The sequence below is a fragment of the Lissotriton helveticus genome, chromosome 5_1 (assembly GCF_964261635.1).
Source record: "Lissotriton helveticus chromosome 5_1, aLisHel1.1, whole genome shotgun sequence".
Lineage (NCBI taxonomy): Eukaryota > Metazoa > Chordata > Amphibia > Caudata > Salamandridae > Lissotriton > Lissotriton helveticus.
In genome coordinates this window covers 2,060,589,377-2,060,613,093 of record NC_136065.1, presented here as the reverse complement: position 1 = coordinate 2,060,613,093, position 23,717 = coordinate 2,060,589,377, and positions in this window count along the sequence as shown.

Below are 23,717 nucleotides of genomic sequence, written 5' to 3'. Positions count from 1 at the left end.
TTATTAATACAGCGGAGGCACTATCCTCTGCTAATACAAGCTGTTATACCTCTCCCTCTTCATACATAATCTAATAGAAACTATATTAGCCGTGTGGATGCAAGGCCTATACTGCCCGCTGCTACTACGGGGTGCTGGTCTCCTCGCTCCCATTGACTCATGCTGTATAGTGGTTACACTTCCGTTTTATCTGCTATCACACCCATTCCTTACCTGCTAGATGGACCCCAAACCGACCCACGTACTGGTCATATAACCCCTCTGATGGGAAGAGTAGAACTAGTCCCGGAAAGGGTGCCCAACGGGCTGCCTCCTCGCTCTGTACCACCGCAGCAACTCTTTCCAGTCCTGGGCTTTTCTGTTACAAATTATTGCTATGAGGTGTGTTAGTGGAGGCTGTTCGCGTGAAGGAAATGAAGACTACAACTCCCAGAAGACATCAGTCAGTTCCCTATTGTCACATTATACATCATTAAAAAATGAAAAAAACATATAAATTAAAAAAGCTAATAGCATTGCTAGGGGATACTTTCGCTCAACAGCCATTTCCAATCATCCACAAAGGCGGCCCCACTTACTAGATCAAGGAGGTAAGCGTGCAGGTGCATCTATGCTCCTCCATTCCTTCTCAACAACTCTGTGTGGTGTGGAAAAGGTTCTTTTGTATATGGGATAAAGGACCCCCTGCCGTAAATTATAAATATATTGCAAGTCACAGGGGCGTTCCATGACCTTACAAGGGGAATGAGTCCCTTCTAACATTTTTTTTAAAAAAATGATAATGGGGAATGCCAACTCCAATGTACCATGGGTCCTTTATCCCCTTAAACCAGGGTGAGTTTAGTTCACACTTTTCAAGCCTTGGAATTTCTCTCACATAGATATGTGTATTAAGGTTTGCATTCAGTGTGCACCACAGGTGGTGTGATCAGTTAACCTGATAAGAGCTATAAAATATGGGGCTTATTTACAAGCCCCTTGCGCCACCGGAGTGAGACTTTTAATATGGGAAAAAGTGACGTACCGGCGGCACACGAGGCTTGTAAATAAAAACCTATGTTTATTGTACCAAACAAAGGAATACATTGAGATGGTAGTATGCAGCAAATCTCTTTCATTCTATTTTTTTCCACCGGGTATTGTATTACTATAACTTTATTTGTCTTCTATTTACTTTGTTTACACTACCCACACACACATATTAGGTGGAATTGGGGGTATTTTAAGGAATCGTCAGTCCTGATGAAAGTCACTGACCGTTCAGATTTAGTTGTGACTGAAACATGTTGACAATAGGATGTGGGAATGAATGATATTTTAGAACATCCCCCTGTCGTGTTTTTATTGTTTCCAGGGACACCCTTAATAAAGGTTTCTTTAGGCGATTTCTTAGGTACCTTTATGTACTCGATCCCAAGGAAGTATCCTTAGTATACACTATATACGAGCTCTCACTCTCCGGACAGGTGACATACAGTTCTGCTCATGCATACTACCCATGGATGAAGCATTCCACGAAATGTGGGCGAGGGTCCTTCATCTAAACAAATGAGTGATGAGGATTACCCCCTCATGGTATCTGGTGGTACAATATATTAGTCCATCATATAGTGCTGTGCAAAACCTGGTTTTGGGGGGTAGGGGGTTGAAAGGCAGATGGTAAGCCCTCCTCTTGTTGTGTATCAATGTTTAAAGTGAGCCTCAGACTGGAAACAAGGCTTCCTGGCAACGTGGGACAAAGTGTTTGTGGACACTTATTCACTATTCTAACACCAGTCATAGACTATATGGGGAAAATATAACTTTTCCCAAAATCAGCCAGGAGACTAATTTAATGTATAACCAGTCCTACAATATTTTGAAAAATAGAAATAGCAAATTAGAGCTCTTAAGTTTCCCAGGTGTGTGTCGGATACCTCATCCAGTTTAGGTTTTTTTCTTTACATTCTAGGACTTTTAATTGGTTTTCAACTTTAACAAACTTTTAAAATTTTACCTATACTTTGCCATGTGGAAATCTCTGGCACTACTGTAGAGTCTAGCAATGATATAAAGTATAGGGCGAATTCAAACGTTTATTAAACTAAATATATATATATATATATATATATATATATATATATATATATATATATATATATATATATATATATATATATATTCCAAGTAATACCTGACAAGAGGAGTGCCTCAGCCTCTCGGGTCGGGGCCCATCACAGATGTGTCAGACTTCTTTAATATTCCAAAAAAAACGTACTCCTCAGTAACGTGAAACAGGCCATTTTCGGGGAACATCCTTTACAACGCAGCTATTACTACGCACTACCATTACAACAAAACTTTTACAACGCAGGATCCATTACAACGCATGCCATTACAACGCATGCCATTACAACGTAAGTATGGGTAAGTATTTAATTTAATTTTAACCCCTACACTATCCAACACTTTCCCTACTGTTACGCCCACCTGGAGTTAGAATAGAAAATTAAACCCCTACACTATCCAACACTTACAATAAATAATACTTACCCATACTTACGTTGTAATGGCATGCATTGTAATAGCATACATTGTAATGCATCCTGCGTTGTAAAAGTTTTGCTGTAATGGTATGCGTGGTAAAAGTATGCGTTGTAACGTCATACAACCCACCAATGATGCTCCAACCATTCTTTATTCCGAGGCAGAAAAAGCATTACGCGTTTCAACTCTCACGAGTCTTCATCATATGCAAATGTTCTGTTGGTGGGTTTGTTAGTTTTTAAACAACGTAGCTCAAAACACTGAAGAAGGACCATTGCCCATAAGTTTGTAATAAAGCGACAGTAAACAGCAAATATTAAAGTTCTGAATGATACAATTTTTACAAAGATGGTGAGTACCACTTTCAGTTTTCATTCAGGCTAATTCCTGGAAAGTATAGTACACTATACTTTCCAGGAATTAGCCTGAATGAAAACCGAAAGTGGTACTCACCATCTTTGTAAAAATGTAACCATTCAGAACTTTAATATTTGCTGTTTACTGTCGCTTTATTACAAACTTATGGGCAATGGTTCTTCTATATATATATTTTAAAGATATTTATGTACATTAATTGTATGTATGTATTTTAAATATCAAACTAAATAAAAAGGTTTCAGCACCATTAACTTAGTTTTGAATTTAATATTGAATTAATGTAATTATAATAAATGTTATTAACATTATTTTTCTGAAGTTAAAATTAAAAACGAATTCCCACCTAGTGTAATATAAAATTATTATGCAATAATAATTATTAAAAGTGGTGTAAAGAACGTGTTAAGAGTAATTCAATTATATTAACCACACTTATATTACAGCATGGTTGGGTTGATGTTCCTCCCTAAACCGTTCCCTGGCACTTCCTAAACCCCCTGTTACTTCTTGCTTAACCCCTCCCCTTTATTTATAAGTAATTCCCATCTTACAGTCGCTCCCCTATGCCCCTCCTACAATTGCTACTATAGCCTTATAGCCCACCGTAGCAGGCTATAATGGCCAGTGAAGTCCCGCTCTAGCGTTAAAGGCCTGAGCCTTGTTTTCAATGTAGCTCCAAACATTCCAATGTTCTACTGAAACGTATCACTATATGTGCAGAGACTCTGCATTGGGGGTAGAAGAGAGGTGTTGGTATAAACTGCATAAATTCACAACACTTAAAATACTTGGGAGTAATGAAGTTACTGCTAGACTCTCGCAGTTCAGAATTTCTTAAGGAGAGGGTCTTCAAAAGAATTCTGAGCGGTCGTCTCACCCTTACCTTATCAAGGCATGCTTCATCTTTTTATGACCTCTCACACTGGGGTAGGTGCAATGTCACTCCAACGTACTCAACTGAGGGAAGCTGATCTTAACGGTGGCAGTTCTAGCTTTATAACTGAGTACCTCTGGTATAGTTAAAATCATAAGATATAGCTCATAATGTGAGAGCAATGAATTCCTTGACCTTAGGATACTGTGATTACCAACATGTTTCTACCCTTATAGTAGCCCCCACAGGTCATGGGTCTTCTTCAGGGCCATACATTTCTCAAAAGTGGTATATTAACACACCATGCAGAAAGGGTAAATACTAAAACCCTACCAATCCATTGAATTAATAACCAAACCCTAGTCTCTTTATACTAGGGCTTCATGGCAAAATGCACAGGGCGTCACACATTCGTTAGAACTAGAAGGATGTCGCGGTTTATGCACCTACTTCTGCCCCCTGCACCGCCGCATGCTGGGATTTAAACTCCATACCTAGATTGTGAATAGTGTTTTGTAGTATGTTTGAGAGTACTACAAATTGCAGTTTGTGAATAGCACCCATAGTATTTAATGACCTGACTTTCAAGTGGTGACCCGGCATCTACTCTTGCATGTCTTTAAGATAAGGGCAAGGAATCTGGTATCTCTGGGAAAGGAGATCTTAAGGTTGAGCTGGGTATCCTCAGCACATTGATGGTAAAAGATGTGTGTTCTTGAGTAAGGCTCCCAGGGGTTCTATAAAGTTGTTAAGGAGAGTTGAGCTGCCAAGTTTGACATGCTGAAATTGGTTGGGCAGATGTGAAACAAACCAATGAAAGACTACACCAACTATGCTAATATGCTTTTTAAGAATATTAATAAGCTATCATTGTTCACCTTATCAAGGGCTGCAGATATGCCATGGAGAACAAAAGGACAAGAGTTACCCCATCTATGATGTGAAGAGCATCGTCAACCGCCTTCAGTGGAACAACCCTGTCAGAAACCAGACTGATGCCCATCAACTATATAGCTTTCAATGATAGGTTCAGAGTGGTTCAACTTTAAAAGATATTTGCAAGGAAGGTTTATCCCAAAGTAGCCGATAGTCGTTAAGGTCTCCTGTATCAAAGGATGGTTTCTTCAGTAGGGGAATGAATTGGTCAATTTTGTGACAGTCCAGAAATGCTCCTGGAGCCAAAGCTAGTTTTACTAGTCTGATTCAGCAAGATAATAGGTTTTTTTTTTTTTTTTGGTTATAAACTTTTATTGTTCAGTGTGGTTACATACACAGCAGTGTGCCTACAACCATGTCAGGCCGGCAGCGATACACATGCATTTCGAAGGTGGTATCTGTGGTAATTGTGAATACATAGGGAACTTGATGGTCTCGGTCAGCAATACAGTAGTAGTGCAGGTGTCAGCTTGCGACAGGGTCAAAGCAAGTTCGGGAATAGTCAGACAACAACATGCAGGGACACAACATCTGAGGGGGTGGATGTGCAAATAGAGTTGTAATACCAATTATTATAAATGCATAGCACAGGACCGCCACAATACAAAGCCATTCCTTCTAAGAGGAGAAGCAACATAGATCAGTTCTATGGTAGCTTAGGCAAGAGTCAGTTTAAATCAGTGATCTAATCGCACAACTGCAGGCAATCACAATGAAGCAGAATTGTCAACCTCACAGAACCCACCAAACACACTGCAATAATGATCAAGTGGATACTCATACGTCCGAAGGGATAACAGTAGTAGGGTTAATAGGCTCCACACCATTCCCTGCTCCCGTCCTTCTTACAACCCCATTATCTATTCCGAATCTGTTGGCGGGATCTCATCAATCACTTCAGTCCCCTCTGCCTCCTGTGAAGCAGTTAGGAGAAGATATGTCTGCAGAGGACCCCAAATGTCAGCCGGCCTAGACATCAGAGGCAGCAACTCAGAGAAAATGCCACACTGTTCCTGGCAATATAACATATCTCGCAACCAGTCTTTGAATTTAGTGGCTCGCCCCCGCCCCCATCTGCAAGCCAGATGTCGTCTCGCCAGTAACAGTGCAACATTAGTGTATTTTCTGACATTCCTCGCTATGTGCGCTGTGTAGCCCAGTAGGAACAGTAGTGGATCCAATTCCAGTGTAGTGTCTAGCATAAGGGAGAGATTCTCGCAAACTTGCGACCAATATTCCTGCACCTGCATGCAAGTCCATGCCAAATGGAGGAAGTCCGCCCCTTCTTGTCCACATCTCTCACACTTATCTGTGTCAGCCAAGCCGAATCTGACTTTCTTTGCGGGCGTGAATTCAGCAAGATAATAGTTGATTGGTCAAACCTTTGGATATAATATTCAGGATCAGATCAGTAAAGTGAATGGAGGGATACACGTTGGCGATAGTATAATTGAGGGAGCATAGTTTGACAATTCATCAAAATGAACTTAATTTATCTTTCGTTTGTGGATGAGTTTGATGAAGCAAAGCTTCGCATTCGCGACTTGCTTTTGTCATGAACCTCGTCCATGTATAACCAAATAATAATTTGTACGTCTTACTAACGTTTATTTCATGTTTAAACGAAGTCCATGAAGCTTGCCTATGTGTATTCCTAATACAATTAACTTGAGTCCTAAAAATGGCCGCTGCTTTGAAATAGCTTCTGCGCATGCGTCAGTCACACTCACGTGTCCTGACGTGTTTGCAGGTTTGGAGGGAAATAGTTGCGCATGCGTAATACATAGCTTTGCCAGTAACGTGGTACTGCTCGTGCCACTGCTCTTGTGCTCGTATATATGTAGCTAACATTTACACTGCATAAGTATATTTCTTAGTGATAAGTTGAAAGTACAAACCCTGTGATGTGTTTTCATAATGTTATTTCTATGTATTAATTTGTTCTCGCTTACTTTTCATGTACCGCGGGGAATGGGGGTCTGACTGAGCCGAAAGCCATCTTGGAGGGTACTTGTGCGCAGACTCGCCAGAAGCAATCTTGGCATTGAATTGCTGCCAAAGAAGGTTGATACCAGAAGCCACCCTGGGAAGCAGCACCTTCGCCCTGCAGCATCACGATATTGTTCTATTATGTTGCTAAAATGTATTCTTTCCCTGTATTCTGCGCAATTTTCTCATGGGAACCCCAATCTTGCTAGGCGGTGCCCTGAGATGTAAATAAGGCCTCCAAATGGTGTGTTCTGATTGGTGTGTTACCCAAAGCCTACCTTAGGACCAATCCAAATTGAGGGATTCTGACACTTTGCAACATTGGGGGGTGGTACACTGTCCCCAAACTGTATATCTACCCTGGGTTCACCTAGGGAAATTGTCCGACTTGTCTGGTTTAGCTGACCTGTCACTGACCCATCGCACTCAATAGGTGACTGAAGATACAGAGCACTGCGGAGTACTCTGTCCGAAATCGACCATAGACTAAGGTTCTACTGAACCTTAAAGTGCTGGCGAAGCACTTTGCTGGGAGTTCGCTGACCCAATCGGGGTCTTGATCGATAGCTGCAGAGAGGGTGGAGCGCAGGCGTTGCTTCCGAACTGCGGGTGCTGGTCCTGTCCTGAGGGTTTCCTGTCCTGTCCTGGGTGTCCATTCTGCACCTGCTGTCCATTGAGGGGTATCCTTCCTTGAGGGTTTCCTGTCCTTAACTGACCCGTGGCCAGGGTTTGGTTTCCACACCAGTCTAGGTAAATATTGCTCTAAATTCTTTGAACTTGCACCTTTCTATTTTCCTGTCTTTTGCTTCAATAAAGAGACACCTTTGCATATGTTGATTTTTCCATGCTTTGCTGAAATTATTGAAACGTAAAGACATTGCATATTTCATAACGTGTTCCCATGTTACCCTACCTGTTAGAAATCATATTTTGCATTGCAGTTTGTCATTTCTTGATATGGTCTAGAACGGCCTTACTTAAATTTTCCAAAAAACTATTGCCCTAAATGCATAGCGTTTTCTGTTGCACCCCATATTAGCATTTCCATGATTACCCTGACTTTATTTCTCTATAGTTATGTACTTTTCGTTATCTTGATTATTGATTGCCTTATTCTTGTAAATCTAATGCTTACCGAGAACGAACTTTAGATAAAGATTTTAAAACTTCCAGTTGTCCGTGGTCATTTACAAAGGTATTGAATGTCATTTTGAGTTTGAATTTTGCTGCCTTTCCTTTACAGCTAGCTCCCTGATCCGTTGTGGTCATAGGTACCCGTGTCGGTGGATGGTAAGTCGGGTACGCTGAGTAATAACAGTAGGGAATTCCCACAAATTGGTAGCAGCCCGTGAAGTCACCCGGTCAATGTATATTGTGAATTGAAATATATGGGCCCGAAGCCGGAAACGGCGAAATTATTGGTTGGGTGACCTCGCGCGCTCTATCAGTTTTTCTGGCTAGCAGAGGATGGTTAGGGACTAGTTAAAGGTTAGGCAGGATTAGTTAGACTAGTTAAGTCGGTAGCTGCTAGTATATTAATGCTGCTATAAGAGCGGCCGTTCCGAGGGACCTGATCATTCTCTTGTGAATACGCTGCTTTGAAATTCATGAATTGTTTTATCATTGTTATTCTTGTTCTTATATTGTTATATGTATTAATCCATGCGTTTGTAAACCGTCTCGTTCATTGTTGTCCGAACTCCCCGGGGAATTGAAAAGGCAAGTGGTGAATAGAATCCATTGCCTTGAGGTCGCAGGCTCGAGGAAAGTTAGGTGCAGGTTAAGTACAACCGGGAAGCACTAACTAGGGTTTTTCTGAATACGTGTGTGAATAAATGTCAGTAACGAGGTTCATTGGCAAAATTCCCATAGTGGCGTAACCTAGTAAGGGTCACATCGGAAGAGTAGCAGGTTCCTCGGAGCTTGGGTGAAAGCAGAGGGGTCCGCTGGGAAACCTTAGACTCGGATATATCCCAGAGAAGTGGATGAGTTTAGGGAAGTAACAGGTTCACTGATGCTAGAGTGAAGGGTAGGCGGAAGAGATCTACCCGCAGCGTATGAAAAGTAAATGGAAGTAGTTTACTTGCAGTAAAATAACACTTTCTCTGTCTAGACACTTGAGCACTGTGGCGAATGTGTATTCGTTGTAAAATAACCAGCACTAGCACTTTAGAAAGAAAGAAAGTTTCCGTTACCTTGTGAAGGGAGGGAGTCAGCCGCGAAGCGTCTCTGACGTCACTCCGTGCCGCGCTGGGATTGGTAGAAGCAGCGGGCGGGTAGCGGGGCTGGAATTGTAAAGGAGGGGTGAGGCGCCGGAGCGTGAGGACAGTCTCACGAAGGGGCCGCGCACCCATTGGCCGAAATTATTTGAACGCGTGCACCCCATTGGTCGCACGGAATTGCAAGACGCGTTCTGATTGGAGGTGACTTTGTAAACAGAGTTAAGCGTAGAAATCGTATGTGGCACTCGTATTGTCCAGAGACTAGACCCGATCCAAGAAGCCAAGGGTTTGAAAGGGATCAGTGGAAAGCCAATAGATACGATATTATGTACGGAACTAAGAGAAAAATGTCCCTTGTAAATAGGGTAAAGAATTACTTCAAAACGGACAAACCGATTAAGTCTAGAGAGGGCGTTATTGTCCCACCACCCAATACGCCCGCCTCTTTCATGATGTTTGATCGAGGGTACAATACCTGTGTGTGGTTGGAAAATTGGGTGAAGTACACAAAAGATGACGGAATATTGGCTTTTCCGTTAGACGGTACTTTCAATGGTAGGATTTTATTTAATTTGAGAACCCGAATGAATGAATTGCATCCCAGACCGAGACTAACGCAGTATGAGGCATTAGAGGAATGGGAGATTGAGGCTTTTGAAAGAGAGAAACCCCGGTTGGACAAAGGTCTGACCAAGTGGTACCCAAGGCTGAAACAAGAGACCAGGGACAAAAGGATGAAACAGTGGAGACAGAGCATGATTGTTGAGGGTCTGTTTCCCATGATGCCAGCATGTACCCCTTCTGCGGGAGAGAAAAGGACAGAAAAGAGTAAGCATTGGGGGGGCCTGGGGGAGTCAGACGATGAATTATTAGATGACATTTTTACGCGAAGCCCGCCCCCTTATAATGAGGGAGCCCGACCTTCTAGTACAGGCGAGAATCCCCAGCGTCCATCTATTAAGGAGGAGGACAGATCCTTAAGTAGGGGGGGAGGTGGCCTGGTACTGCCCTATTTTGAGAATCCCGGACCCGCGGAGGTACGAGATATATATCCTAGAGTGCCCGTGAGCCCGGAGGAAAAATATTCCCGTGAAAGAGCCTTTTTCCCCGGACCTCTTTATGAAAACGAAGAGAAACCATTAAGTTCAGGAATGCCCTTTTTACAGCCTCCCTATGGGGGAGAGCGCAGGTCATTTGGCACAGGAACTTTGTTCCCAAAACCAAATTATGGTGGAGGACCAAGTGAAACGCATCCTACTGCCCCGAGTTTTACCCCTCACCTGACCCCACAGATGATACCTGACCGGACATTAGGAAGAGTACTAGATGAAAGGGAGCAAGAGGCCCTAGCTAGACAGAGAACAGAAATAATTCAGAAAATCTCCCAGTTAAATACCAGTCCTGAGGCTTTGACTATTCCGGTAACAATCGGACCAGTGGTTCCGTTGTATGGGAATAATCAAGGAAGTCCAAACCCTCCAGTTATGAACCCAATCATGGCCCCGCCGAGGCAGGAGCCCCTACTGATAGACGATCAGTCCAGTGAGTGCGAGTCCGAAGTTGTGTTTTTGGACCTGCCAAACAAACAGACCGGGAAGGGAGTGCAGAAGAGGCATAATCCTTTTAATGCGAAAGAAATTAAATTAGAATCAACGTCAGGTACTAGGAGTGTTTCTTTGGTAACTCCGGAGGAAATTGAAAATTGGAGTCGTGAATTAGAAAAACAGACTCCGCAAACGAAACCTTTAGACCTCTACAAACTGAGGGTAGAAATAGAGGAATTAATGGCAGGAAATGTGGGATTGGACAGATTAAATACCTACTCTGAAGAAGAGTTGCTGTTTATGTGTAAGAGCCTTACCAGAAGTACCAGGGTTCTCCACGAAAAGTTGACAGACACTGCAGCTAGTATGGGGGTAGATATTTCAAGATCCAAGCCCTTGCAAAAACCTTACAGAGCTGAATTCTCAGACAAAGATATAGAGAACTTGAATGTGTCAGGGAAAAAGTTGCAGATTAAGGAGTTGCTAGCAATTTTGAAAAATGGGGAGACGTGGAAAAATGGAAAAGCAGGTGGGCACGAAAGAAAGATGAGGCTCGATCCAGACAAGCGACCCCTGAGTTCCCTTTGAGAGAAGTAGACAAGCCCGAAACGTTATGCCCCATGCGTGAAGTGCCAGGTGGGAGGTATGTGCACGTTCCATGGTCCAGACAGGATATTGTGTCCTTTACTAACGATTTCCCGAAATTGCGCGAAAAGCCAGTTGACTGGTACCGGCAGGTGGAAAGGTTCGTAAAGGTGCAAAAATGCCTGTGGAAAGACCTGGATGGATTTTTTGATATCGTGGTCCCGGTAGATCTATGGACCGAGTGTAAAATAGCCATAGGCTGGCCTAGTGAGGAGTACCCGAGGGACTCTAACACAGGGGAGCCGTCGATTGAAGTGATGAAAAAATACGAACAAGTAATTCAGCATTTGAAAAATAAGGTGCCCGCAAAGGAAACTGATTGGACCAGGATAGATAGAACAACGCAGGAAAGAGACGAGACAGTGCACTCCTATTATGAAAGGCTGTTGCAGGTGTTTAAAACATACAGTGGTATAGATAACATCGAGATGAAGGATATGACGCATTTCATTTACAGGTTTGTAAACGGTTTAAGACCCGAAATTTGTCAGTGGATAAAGGATAATAAAATCTGTTGGCATACCAAAAAGGTAGATGAGGTCCTGCGATACGCAAAGTACTGCGAGGACGAGATGGCAGAAAAGAAAAAGGCCCTCAAAGAGAAGGTTATGTGGGCTCAAGTGAAGCTCGCAGAACAGCAGGAAAAACAGTTGAGTAATATGGCCAAAAACACTCAGAACCAAGGTCCTGGGGGTGGGGGAGGAGGTAAGCCCCGGCCCAAAATGAGCAGAGAAGAGGCTATGAAGAAATTTCCCTGTCACCAGTGCGGAGAAATTGGACACTGGCGAAACGAGTGTCCTTATTTGCCTGACGATAACCCCAAAACACCTGATTTAACTCCACAGACGCAGAAAGAAAGACCAAGAAAGACTCAACCACAGGTAAAAACGATTCAGGTGCCCCGAGCTCCAAAGCAAGCACATAGGGGAAAAGTCACAGAGGGTGATGAGATAGAAGTCTGGGAAAGCAATGAGAACAGAAATGCAGCAACTTCGCAGTATTTGTTGAACGATACCTTCCTTTGTGATGACCAGTACTGACGGGGCCTGAGAGGGGAGGACGAGGAGTGCGTACTTGGCGCCTCCTTGCCGGTAGACCAGTCCGGACCATACATTGAAGGAAAGGTTGACGGAAACGATGTCACTTTTCTGTTGGACACTGGTGCTACCCGTTCTACTGTAAGAACAGTGGACGTTCCAAACCTACCCCTCTCGGGAGAAGCCATCCAAGTAGTGGGTGTATCTAATCAATTGATTAGTACTCCTGTTACCAAACCAATGGAGATATCAATTGGAAACTTTAAGGAAATGCATGGATTTGTCGTTTGTGACACCAGTCCAGTGAACTTACTGGGACGTGATTTGCTGTGCAAAATGAACTGTACCATCTTTTGCACACCAAAGGGTGTTGAAATTCAGACCCCGGATGAAGACGGCATTTATAAATTAATGTTAATTAGACCTGACTCAGAAATTAAACGAATGACCATGCAGGATTTGCCCAAAGAACTCCAAGAAGCAGTGAAGCCAGAGGTATGGGACTTTACTGGGAAAGATGTAGGGTTAATGAAAAACGTGGACCCCATACAGATAGCCATCAAGGACAATGCAGTATACCCCAATACTAAACCCTACAGGATGAATGCAGAAGTGAGAGCAGGTGTTACCTTGGAAATACAGAAATTGCTAGAAGGAAACATCATACAGGAAGTATTGAGTAGCCCATGTAACTCCCCGATTATGGGCATCAAGAAGCCTAGTGGCAAGTACAGAGTAGTGCAGGACCTACGAAAAGTCAACAAAATAGTGGTCCCCTGCTGCCCTATTGTCCCGAACCCAGCAGTGATTCTGTATCAGATTCCCTGGGATGCTGAGTGGTTCACTGTGATAGACCTGTGTCATGCATTCTTTTCCATTCCCTTGCATCCAGATAGCAAATTTCTTTTCTCATTTGCCTTCAATGGTCACGTGTATGTCTGGAACAGGGTCCCCCAAGGGTACACAGAGAGCCCCTCTATCTTTAATCAGATCTTGAAAAAATGTTTGGAAACTTTGGTCTTACCTGGGAACTCTGTCCTAGTGCAATACATAGACGACCTCTTGGTGGCGTCTAAAAGTCATAGGGATTGTGTGATTGACACCATTGCCCTACTGAATTGTCATGTATTCCTATAGGTTCTGAATCGATCCCCCTATTCCTGACCCTATTCTGGTTAAACTAACTATCAAGTTAACTAACAGTCAGCCCATGAGGCAAGAACAGCCCCCATGATGCAGATACCGTTATCTGACGCAGTCACACTACGGCACAGGAACGTGTTATCTGATTAGGTCATAACGCTTGAGATCTAATTAGACAAGCGACATTCCTCCAGCCCCTGATAAGGCATACGACGTTCTCATAACAAATCAAACCTATGACAACCTGGAAAATCCGTGCGGCCATTGTTTTGATTTCACAGAGAACTTCAGTAAAAGAATGTGCTAACGAGCAAGTCGTATGACATCTTTATTGACGTATCTATGTCCATCCTTACGTCAATCTCGGCACCTTTAAGGTATAAATATTGCCGATCTTGCCCTATGCAAACACACGCGTGGTGACAAGACGGAGCAGCCATACTTGCCGAAGCCGAGAGCAGAAGCAGACCCCGCTGGCGCAGCCCCGCCTTCCTGACGCGCTGAGAGACGCGCTGCTATCTCAAGCCGAGAGACCCAGCACCGGCGTTTCTGGGCAGCCCTCGCAGGCAGCCTGGAATATCGAGAGCAGAGAAAGAGATACCATTCCTCATTCATCCTAACTTCCAGGTACAGAACTGAATAACCCCTCACAGAGAATTCTTTAGTTATTCACTTGGCAAAAACAAACTTAACTTAAACTGTAACTTTCTATTCCCGCCCACGCATTAGACTTAGGTCAGGTACACGGGGTAGGCGTATTTAGAAACACCAGTTGAGTACATTTAGTCAAATGTATATGTGTATGTAAATATATTTTAATCATTTTAAACATCATATGGCTCAGAAACCATATCAATGTTTTTACAGTATTATTTTATACTATTGCTTTAATGTATGCACTTTACTTAACTATAAGTATTGCAATAATATCGATCCATTTCTCTTGTACGAGAAAAGAGACTGATCAATAAATAACACCTTTTTATTGAACACACCCGTCTCTTCCTTTTCTCTACAATCTGATGAGACTAAGAATGCACGTACTGACTGAGTAAAATAATTGCCTTGTGCTCACACGACTCTCGAGATTGACTCTTGATTAGGGGAGAGCAAAGTTGTCATGTTCTATGGTTGTCAGAAACTAAATCCCTTCTTGTCTAATCAGGGAAGTTAATTCCTCCTTGAACATTCGAGAAAGTTTCTAGCGAACTCTGAGCTACGCTGGCAAACCCAAAAATTAAGTCTAGTATCGACAGTAGTAGACCTAGTTAACGTCTGGTCTAGGCCTTTACTGCTGTAGGTATTATTCCAATGCGCAGAGCCTATTGGGAAAATAGGAGCTACACTACATGGCGCCCTACGTGTTTGGAAAGGGCGATAAAACTAACGTAAGACATTTAGAGTAACTCAGTCGTGCTTTCTCACTCAGACCCCTTTTTCCATTATACTCCAAAGACGTCTGGAGTGGGTGAAAGGTAATATCCTCCAAAACCTCGCAGGAGGGAACTCCTATGTATGGTTCTTGGTATAGTCAACGTTGAAGGATAAAAACATTCCCAAAATATTGTGCATCTAATCTCTGTTTCCATAAAGAAACCTGATCTGCAAACAAACATAATACCATCCTTAAAACTTATAGAAAATGGACTGACACCTAGAGGTGGCACAGTCATATTCGTAATCGAGGCACACGAATATCGGCAGACAGAGGTATACTATTCATGGATACATTTTCCAGCAGCAAATGCTGTAACAAAGTACTTCCACTATTACAAAGTAGAGGAACCTCCTGAAACGTACACTCCTTTCGAGGAGGTGGAAGTACCACTCAAATTCCAAGAGCATTTGCTCTTATTTGATGGCGCCCTAATACATAACAATCACATTACAAGGCTCGGTCCTTTAGGAAGACCAGGAGCAACGTGGCCGGTCTTAGCCGGATACACACCACATCCAGACATCGAAAGAATGCCTGCAGCAGAGCTGTTAATACAGCTAAAACAACTACTAAAAATTCATAGACAATTAGTTCAGTATGTAATGCGGACTTCAACAATTCAGCCAGCGATTAAACTTCCACAGCTGACCCCTCACCAGGGGAACACAAATAAAATTACACCACAGAACATCCAATCCTGCCTAGGTAAAGTTCCAGCTAAACGGGAACAGATACCATTCTGCTTGGCACAGAAAATTACCCAAATAGAGGCGGTGTTTCCTGACACCACCCCATTAGAAAAACACAGGATTCTGACTATATGTCTCCCAATGGGAATCGCACCACACATTGAGGACTGTGACACTTGGGGTACAGTCTTTGCTTCCATCTACACAAAAACGCACGGTGTTCCATCCATTTCGGTAATACCAGATGTGCTAAAACAAATTCAAGATGAATATGGTCCTGAACCTGCTTTAACTCTTGGTATGAAATTACTAAAAGACTTCAAGCAGGTCTCGGCTATATTATTAGCCAACATAAAAGGTGAGGCAGCAAACGTGGCGATCCGCCAGAGGTTAAAAGAGACAGATATAGCAGACCAACCAGCTGAAATTGCCAGAATCATAGAAAAATCCTATGAAGAACTAGGCAGAGATAGTCTAGGTGGAATACCAGTAAAACCGCAACTGACTACAAGTCCAGAAAAAATATTTTTTAATAATAATTCACCAAAAAAGAACTGGGATGGAAACAAACAATCCAATCCTAAAGAAAAGAAATTCCAGTCCCGAGGGAGGTCTCCCAGGCGAAGAGAGAAATCTCCAAACCAAAGACAGAGGTCACCGCAGAGTGACCCCTCTGGGAATAGATATAACCTTAGAAATAGGGATAATATTAAAAAACCTGATAGATATCAAGACATTGATACACGTCCCTCTCAATCTTTTCAGACTTCCTCGCAGAAATCGGAAAGAAGAGGACGATCAGAAGAGCACGCCAAGTCCAAAGACAAGGAACCTTCTCAGCTAAAAAAGAAGTTACAATTTCCAAAAAAGAAGGTAGCCAGTATCAAGGTAGTTAAAAATGCCGAGAATACTGAGGACACAACTGAAAAACGGAGAATGGGCTCAGACAATGCTAGACAGCACAGCAGAGGTGAGCATAGCTCGCAAAGTCCTTATGAATCATCTGGAGACAGTGGACACGAATGAATACCTTCAAGTGGAAACTGCAGACACCAGAGTTAGCAAGCCCCACAAGATATACGAGATAACATTACGTATAGAGGGAGATAAGACTAGGAAAATAAGGGGACTATTTTGGGATAACCTCTCCAAGGGTTATGACATCCTTCTAGCTGAAAAAGACTGGCCACCAGAGTTTGTCAGGGAGTGCCCTCACGGCGAAGAAGTAATTATGCCTGCCTTCTCGAATCAAATCCCGATTCATAAAAAATACACACTTGCTAGAAAGTGGGCAGTGGCCTTAGCACCTGCTTTATATAAAAATCATGTAGGATGGGATGAGGACTCCCCTCCTCACAAAATCCAGTTAAAATCACAACCTACTGCACAAAGGCAGTACCCAATTAAGCAAGAAGCTAAAAAACAGGTAAATGAAATACTAGATCAGCTAGAATACCAGGGGGTGATTGAAACTTGCACCTCACAAATGAACAATCCTTTGTTTCCGGTCTCCAAACCAGACAATTCATATCGTCTAGTTTTGGATTACCGACACCTTAACACATGTTGCAAAACCTTTGCAGTGCAAAACTCACACAGTGCTGCACTAATGAATAACATAGTGCGCAAAAAATACAAAACAACCTTGGACATCTCCAATGGATTCTTTTGTCAAAACATAGCACCAGAGAGCAGATCTTTAACTGCATTCTCAGTAAATGGCACTCAAAAGCAATTCTGTCGGTTAGCCCAGGGGTACAAGAACAGCCCGGGGGTATTCTCAGCGAGAGTAACAGAATTACTACAACTATATGATGATGAAGCATTATCTTATGTCGATGACATTTACTTAACAGATGATGACTTGGAGACTCACTTGAAAAGGGTGAACACCATAATACTTGGGTTCGCTGCAGAGGGTTACAAATTCAACTTTAAAAAGTCCAGAATTGCCCATCTGACGGTCCTATTCTTAGGATATGAGTTATCAAGTGAAGGCAAAAGCTTGGCTGACAATTTCCTAGAGAAATGTGCCGTAATCCAAGCTCCTAAAACACTAAAAAACCTACAGTCAATTCTAGGTTTCCTAAATTTCGGAAGAACATACATTGCAAATTACGCAGAAAGGGTCAAACCCCTTTATGATCTAATTAAACCAGACTTTAAAAGATCCAATTGGACTCAAACACACACAGAAATTTTGAGATCCTTACAAACAGACATGCTAATTAAAACAAAATTAGAAACACGTGATAACACACGCAATCTTGTGATTCGAGTCATCCCAGGGAGATGCGGATTCACATACCTGACTTCTAATGAAGGAGAAAAGGTACCAATTGCATTCAAATCACACTTGTACACTAAGGCTGAAATGAAATTTAGCCCAACGGAAAAAATTCTTACAGCAACACAGACAGCTATAGCAAAAGAACGAGCCCTGGCACAAGGTAAACGAATAATAATCGTGACACCAATACCAGCCTTAGAGGCGGTAACAAAGGCAAGCATTCCAAATGCTAAAGCACTCCATCCAAGATGGATACAATGGGCTAACTCTCTTGCTGCAACAGACGTGGTGTACGAATTTGATCCTTATTTAAAAACACAAGAATTTCTCCAATATGAATTTGAATGTCCTCCGCCAACCGAAATTCTGCCTCTAGATCACTACGGCTGTATAATATATACAGACGGATCAGCACAACCCGCAGTAGGGGGTAAACAAGCTTACAGTGCTGCGTGCGCGATTGTTAAAGGTCGTTGGCACGAAGGGAAATTTAAACCAACCCTCACTAAAACACAATCCCTAGGAGATTGTACAGCTCAGCGAGCTGAACTACTAGCATTCAAGATGGCGCTTGAAAATACCGATCGAGAATTCCCCACACTCATAGTGTGCGATTCGTATTATTGCGTTCAATCTTATAATGAATACTTGCAGATCTGGCTTCAGAACGGTTTCAAGGATGCGAAAGGTGGCACAATCAAGCATAAAATGCTCTGGGAACAAGTAGCTCTTTTACAAAAAGAACTACCAAAGACTCACGTGATACATACACTGAGTCATCAACGTGATGGCGTTCACGTTGCAGGGAATTCATTGGCTGATGAGGCCGCGAAGGCAGCTGTGCAAACGGCTTCCGTAGCTGCTGTCACCAGGTCAAAAACAAAAATAGACAGCGAAATATTACAAGCTGTCAGCGCTTCAGAAAAGGATTCGATAGAACCACTCCCTAAAGGCTTTCCAGTAAAATACTCATACATAACTGATGCAAACAATGTTCCTTTTGCTCAAATCCCTGGAGTGGGGGATAGGGCAATTCCAAACATGGAACATAGGTTAGGACTAATAATAGCGGCACACGAAGGGCTTGCTTCTATCCATGCTGGCGTCTCAGCCACAGTATCATTATTAAAACAGAGATACTGGTGGCCACAAATGAGAAGACAAACGAGGAACTATGTTCTAGCATGTGAAATATGTCAAAAAATGAAAGTATCAACGGTGCGACGTCCAGCGCAGACGCCCCTTCTAATCTCGGATAAACCATTAGCCTGTGTTTATCTAGACCACTGCGGTCCCTTACAAAGGGATGGTAACTATAAATATATCTTGGTCGCAGTGGACTCATGCACGAGATTCATATGGATGTGGCCCCAGCGAACGGCTGACGCCAGAACTGTTATAAAAGATTTGCGAGTCTTTATCGGCACATACGCAATTGGCATGCTGCATTCGGACAATGGTCCTGCTTTTAGCTCTCGGGCTTATAAGGAGGCCATGGTCAGCATGGGCGTGCAATTGCGGTACTCTTGTCCATTTCACCCTGAGGGGAACGGAATTGTTGAAAGAAAAAACCGTGACATAAAGCAATCTATAACGGCAAAGGTATTAGGTTCGGGAGCTGGGTGGGTCAAACATCTAAGAAGTGTCCAACGTAGTCTAAATAACTTGCCAAGAAATTCTCTGAAGGGATTCAGTCCGTACGAATTATTATTTGGAACTAGGATGTTGATCTCTGACCTTGATAGTCAGACTTCAGTGGTTAAAGAAAAAAGCTTTGATGTCAAAGACCGTTTGGCTATTTTGCAGGACTTAAACAAAACAAGAAAAGACCTGAGCAACATACAGTTGAAACAACAGCCAACGACCACTGAAGAATCACCACCTGTCCCAGCAAGACCTGTCTGGATTCCAAAAGTCGGGGATCTAGTCAGGGAAAAGATCGCGGTAAAGAAGGAATTTGGGCCTTCCTACAGAAAAGCAGTTCCTGTCTTGTCTGTCAACGGGACAAGATCAGTTGTACTACCGCCACTTGCTGGTAAAAAGGAGAACCGAGTTGTATCCATCGACCTGGTAAAACCACAACATGTGGCCGATAACAAACAGTAGGCCAAGTGGACTCCCAATAAGTAGCAGAACACCAAGGTTTGCTACCAGCACAGAGGTCCTAACAAAAAGGCTCATCACATTCGAAACGCCTAAAGAAGAACAAGAAGGACTATGCAACAATGCAATAGAACTCAGACCTCTGAAAACCCAAATAAAGACATTTAGCAGAGACACACCAATCTATACTGAAGTACCAAGTGAAAATGCAAAAAACAGAAATCCTGAACCAATTGGAACAATTGACAGAACTGCATCCGGTTACTTCATCAACTTCGATGATTCCTCTGACGGCTTCAGTGAATCAAAGACACAGCCATCATCAAAATCCTTTAAAGACAAAGCTAAGGAACTTTTGAACCAACTGAAAGAAACATATCTGATTTCTCCATGGATTGAATTTTGGGTGGGTTTTGGTGCATTTATCCTCATACTTTGGCTCATCATGGTATTTACTTTGGGACGCTTCATTGAGGGAAAATATGCTAAAATGGACACAGCAAGTCAGAACATCAACTTGGTCCTCAAACCACACACATCTTCACACGTCGAGAAAAGAGAACATTCTTCAGCCAACTTCACAGCCAATCCGATACCTGGTGGGGTAGCCTGGGACAACACTGACTATGAAATTTATGGTCCGGTCGAGATCCTGAAATATCCACACCAAATCAAGATCTCCTTGAGTGACTTTGCAAAACCAAACTCATTTGCTGATGATTGGGACTTCGAAAACATTAATAACATGATGTCTGACTTAGTAATGTCTGCTAAATTTACAAAACATGATTATTTGCAAGGTTCTACAAATTATGGTAGTATGTATTGCTATAACCATTATGGTAACCATTTTTTACATAAATCTGCACAACCTAGAAATGTTTTAAGTTATAATCAATGGGAACATTGTGCTACACATCCAAAAGGAAGCTCTAGAACTGTATATGACAAATATTCATATTTTTCAGGTTTTAACATAAGTAATGCTGAAACATTTTATTTTAAATTGTCAAACAAGACAGGGATGAAAACCATGATAACCAACACAAAATTGATATATTCAGATTCATTCTTTGAAAAAATGAATACATTTGGATTTGATTATTGGGACAAAAATGTTGATTTGAAAAGTGTTTGGGGTACAAAAGAATGGCAAGTACAGGGTATAGAAGCTTTGTTTAGAGCCTGCATGATCCCAGAACAAATGATATTTTTAAATGACACTGTTCAACAAACCACCTGTCTTGGCTTAGCCAAAATCAAAGATTTAATTAAACCGTCTATTCCAAAGCCAACCATGTTTAGCAATAGCTCTGATACAGATGAAGAGATAGACGTAAACCATATACTAAACCAAAATAGAACACATCCTGATTGGAAACAATGGTTGATCTGGCCCACAGATACAAATAACTGTCAAGATAGATTCCTGAATAAAACACAGGGTTTCAAAATGACCAGGCCAGACCCTAGATATCCCCAAAGACATCACCCAGGGATAATAACAACCTACAGTGTGGGCAAATTATGCCTTCAATGGCTACAAACTTCCACACTGCCTGAAATTAAGCAACACCTAACTTTACTTACTGATGGTGCTGACTTGCGTGATTTCATAATGGGACCACGCAAACAGCGTCAAAAGCGTTTCATAGCAGCCTCTGTATATGCAGCATACAATGAGGCCTGGAAGGTTACTCAAATTGAGACAGCAGAAAGAATACGGGAAATTGACCGTATTAATTTGGAAAAATCACTATCTGTAGTGGACAATGGGTTAATGACTCTGTCCTCCAGAATTTTTTCATTGGACAGCATTGTGTCTTCAGCAATCGATATATTATCGCAAGACTTACTGTTATTACAACATGGTCAGTCACAATTGCGTTCCATTGTACAGCTTGGCTGGACGTTACAAAATCTGCGTTCAGGCTATGTGCCTTGGCGTTTAATCAACACAACGTCACTATTCCAAATCTTTAACCTTACTGATAGACAAATCGGTATGGCGCAAAAGGGTGCTGATTATACAATCTTGAGCATTGAAAAACTAGAAAGATTACCAATGACAATGTCAGAACGACCTGTCAGTGAATGGATAATACACGGAATCATAAATATTCCAATCTCAACCTTCAGGTTTCAATACTGCCAAAAATATATACAGGCTGGCATGTACGAGAAATTGGGAAAGGGGTACCTTAAAACAACTTGGAACCTGCCCTATTCACATGCATGTGTCAGTAATAAAGGACAGAAAGTGTTTCTTAGTGGCAACAATTGTGCTATGTCACTAAGCGGCACGCTTCTGTGTAACGGTATTAGTTTGCACGGAGCCTGTGAAGGGAATTCATACAACCTTTCATGTCACCAACAAGGCGCACTTGCAACTGAAATAGAACCATTCTTTCAAAGACTCTATAATGGGAGTTACATTCTTATTGTAGACCGCAGATGTTGTAGTCTTATGCCCGGGACTCCTTATCTAGTCACTACGACGGCGAAGGTCAAGTGCTGTGGACGTTCTTTATTCCCCAGCTCCTTTCCAGACAGGGAGGCAAGGGCATGGCCCAGTTTGAAAATTACTTCTATTCGAATAGATACTTTAAGCAGAATGAAAACAGTGCTTCTTCAGACGCCTACAAGGCTCACGTCATCAAAAGAAACGTATGATCTACAAGTCGCAAGGACGACTGCAGAGATACATACATTATTATCAACTAATTCCCCCGTACATTTCGCGGAAATCCTGAGCGAAATCTTAAATATTTCTGATACCAATGGGATCTCAGGGGTATTTAAGACAGTATTTTCGATGGCATTAACACCATTCAAAGCCATACTGGGTATTTTTCCAGATTTCGTCCATTCGATTTTTGGCGGACTTCCCCTGATCCTGGGACTAATTGCAGGAATCCTATTCTTAGTCCTTATTTTTCGTTATGGCAACCCATGTCACAGATCAAACTCTCGCGACAATGGAAGATACGATCCTAGCCATTGGATACCGGGACCGGATATCAAAAATCCTGGGACTCTCCCGGCTTAGAGACCTAAACATGACTTGGTTTCTATCATTTCGACCAATGTGGCAAAGGTGTGTTTTACCTGTACTAAGGTGTCTGCTATGCGGAGAAGAATGCGTGTTAGACACCTGTCTGACGCTACAATCGGATGCGCCAGTGGATGCAGATACACTGTTGGTTCCTACCAAGGTTCACGCTTTGTGCTGCCCTCAAAGGCTGCCAATCCTGATGACGGCATTCCTGGAATCTTCACCACTGCGATTGAAGAGTAGTGAAGTTCAAGATGAAAGCAGCATCGAACAGGTACGACCTTCTGTCAGCAATGCGAATCAGAATGTCAATGCAGACAATCATGCGCACGAATGCATGGTTACCCCTATTTCCGACTTAGTGGAACTTTCCCATGAAGCTGTTGACAGTTTTTTCGAAAGCCTGAATGATATGATGTTCTCTCCAGAACAGAAATAGAGACTTTTGAGCAAGCTCGCACACGGCGTTCCCTGAATTCGGCCTTCAACTTTAAAAATAAAGTCACATGAACAATTCTTCCCACCAGTTCACGGACAACAATTTTTTAGCAGCCCCAAATTATTTTTCACAAATTTTTCGGGACACTTATCTTCTGCTTAAAGTAAGAAACTATTCCTAGAGAACTAAGATTTCTATTTTTAGATACTTTATAAACTTTAGTTGCCCGCTGGGATGTTCACAAATATTTTATTATGTGATGAGATGGTCTCGAACTTCCTTTCTGTATAGCTATATTAAGAGTCATTTCATGTGTATTTCTCAAATACCAAATTAGCAATAATGCATACAAATGCGTGTTTACTTTTGCATTTAATTCATAGCTTAAGTGCATACAATATATATGACT